Source organism: Chinchilla lanigera, unplaced genomic scaffold (genome assembly GCF_000276665.1).
Source record: "Chinchilla lanigera isolate Chin_1 unplaced genomic scaffold, ChiLan1.0 scaffold00177, whole genome shotgun sequence".
NCBI lineage: Eukaryota > Metazoa > Chordata > Mammalia > Rodentia > Chinchillidae > Chinchilla > Chinchilla lanigera.
The window spans coordinates 367,832-370,835 of NW_004955578.1; the positions used below are offsets into that span (position 1 = coordinate 367,832).

At 42.4% G+C, this 3,004-nt stretch overlaps 1 pseudogene; it reads right to left on the reverse strand.

The window, feature by feature from the left end:
* LOC102025524 overlaps nucleotides 1–3,004 on the reverse strand; it is a 13,085-nt pseudogene that overhangs the window by 6,433 nt on the left and 3,648 nt on the right.

Genomic DNA, 3,004 nt, shown 5'->3' on the forward strand with positions numbered 1-3,004 from the left:
AAAAAAAAAAAAAAAAAGATCTCTCCTTCGACCATGGTGAGTATCCAGACTGAAGAGGGAGCAAGTCTGGCAGTCAGAAACTTGTTTATGGGACCCTGCTTTGTGCTGCTTCTTGACCAACCTGTCCCAGGGTGTGACACCAAAGAGACACTGCAGAAAACCTACACAAACTTGAAGAAAAAAAAAGTCAGGTTTTAAACCAAGCGTAGAAGAGAGAACTCAGGAGAAAGAAATAAAGAGAGTATTGAAAGAACACACATTGTTGCTCAGAGATTGTGGGCAATGTGATTTGCAGGCAGCTATTGTGTGAGGTTCTGACAAAGGAAGAAAAGGATATTTGCATTTTTTTGTACCAGAAATCGAACTCAGGACCTTGCACTTGCCAGGCAGGCGCTTGTGCCACTGAGCCATAGCCTAGGAAGAAGAAAAGGAGAGAGTGGCAAGAAATGAATCATGGGAAGCAAGGCAGCTGAAATTGACAAAAAGATCAGATGTAGGAGGAGCAGGATATCAAAAGAGGAATCTCAAGAGGTTCTAAGAGAGGAACAAATCCAGGGAAGGCAGAGGGCAGGTGAGGCAGGAGAACAGGCAGGGAAAGTGCACCCATGAAGACTTCCTGGCCCAATTTCCAAACTTCGTATTTTTCTCACCATACTCCTTGAAGATCCAGGTGAAGGTGGCCTATTCGACTCATGTACTGAAACTCAACCTGACCCATAAGAGCGTCTTTCACTGCATCATATCCACTAGAACCAGGACTGGGCTAGTGCCCAGGTGGGTGGTGAACAGAGGGCATTTGTGGATCTCAAGGGGGAGGGTACATGGTCTTTAGCTGAATTCACATAGTACCCAGAAGGAAGGAACTGGGATGCACTTTCTCCCACGCTCTGACAGTCAAAGGAAGGAACATCCCAAGTTTGGATCTTTCAGACTGTGTCCTTGCTACTGAAACTTCAAAACTGCCCTGTCTCAAATCTATAGATCTCCTGGTCAATCCCACGCCAAAAAAGCCTCAGGCAAACATACAGTGTCCCACCCCCATGCCCACTCCATTCCACATATTCCCCCTGCCTGCGACACCTTCATGAAAAATATATATGTGCTCTGGGTTCAACTGCAGATAGATCCTGATAAAGGGCAGTGGGATGGATCTAGCATGAAGCTTCCCACCATTTCCTCTGCTGACCACAGGTGTAAAGACCATTACACTCAGGCAGGCCAGCACAGCCACCAGAAGCAGCCCTGAGCTCAGCATCATGGCAGTGTAATAGTCAGATGGTAACAGCTGGGATGGTTTGTCTTTATATTATCCAGAAGAGAAAGGTGGCCACTGGGCCTGGTTGTAAAATCTGCCAGTTCTCCTCCCAGCACTATACTTCAGCATGCACTCTTCTCAGATTGCCTCTTGGGCAGCTGGCAAAGAGAGAGGAGACCTCTGAGGAGTTTCACCTGTGACATCCGTAGGCTGAATTTGCAGCATGTCTGGCAGAAGTTTCCCAGGGCTGATAACTGGAGGGTGGAGGACAGTAGATAAACTCAAGAATTTAGGACCTGAAATAATGACATAGTGAGCTCCTGAGTTATGGATTTAGGCTGCTGCAAAGTCAGACAAAGGGCAGAGAACAAAGAGAAAGGAAGAAACTTGCTTCTTGATTTTGGAGGGTGAAGAAGTGGAGAGCAGAATTAACATAGGCTTGAAAATTGTTAGTCTCTTAGCATGATTTTGCAGACTTCTCTCCCTAACCCCGTAACGCAAAGATCAATGATGTCCTTTATCTTACAAGGCCTCTGAGGCTCTGCAAGGGCCTCAGGTTTTACTATTTACTCAGGTAAATGCCTCTGAGGCTCTGCAAGGGCCTCTGATTTTATTTATTTACTCAGGTGTCACAAAATCATTGAAAGGGAGCTGGGGTTCATGACAAGGCAGGAGTGGCTCCAAAGTTTCTTTCACTGTAATGTTCAATGATGAGTAACTATGAAATGTGCTTTTAAGGTACAAGCTACAAAGTGAAGGGGAAAATTCATTTTAACTTATTATCTTCAAAACTTCAACCACATTTAAACATGAGAACTGTCCTATTAAACCTCATGTATTTGTCCTCCACTTTAAACAGGCTTCAAACCTTGCCTGTTCTTATTTAATCTATTCACTTGTCCCTTACACTCACTGAATTGTCTTGAAACAAATCCCAAAGTTCATATTTGAGCTGCAAATCTATCAACTGATGTATAAAAGAGAACTCCTTTAAAACATTACCTACAACAACCACTGTTAATTTTCTATCACCTTGTCTGAAATTCTGTATTGCTTTTACTGTTTTTGTGTTGCTTTGTTCAGTGTGTATTTTCTCCTCTTCTAGAAATGGAATTTGTCCCAGGTGAGACCTAATACGAGCTCATAAACTAAGGTTCTACACATTTTCTTCATATCATGTGAAATATTGTGTCTGACCACAATGGAATGAAACAACTAATCAATTACACTCCATGCAACAGGAACCCAGAAAAAAGCAGGTGTAGCTATTCTGTTTGCAGACAATGTGAACTTCAAATTGACAACAATCAAAAGAGATAAAGAAGGTCATCACATACTAGTTAGGGGAAAATTGCAAGAGAATGAGATAACAATCATAAACATGTATGCACCGAATATAGGAGCTCCAAATTATATAAGACAAATCTTAACAGGCATGAAAACCCATAGAATTAATAACACTATTGTAACAGGGGACCTCAACACCCTTTTGACACAAAGACATAGGTCAACTGGACAAAACATCAGACCTGAACCAAAGCTATGAACAAAACAACATAGTAGATGCATACACAGGGTTCCACCCCACAACATCAGAATACACATTGTTCTCAGCAGCACATGGGTCTTTCTCTAAAATAGACCACATCCTAGCCCATAGAGCATACCTTTTCAAATGCAAAAGAATTGAATTATCCCATGCATATTATCTGACCAAAGTGCAATGAAATTGGAACTTAATGACAAAAG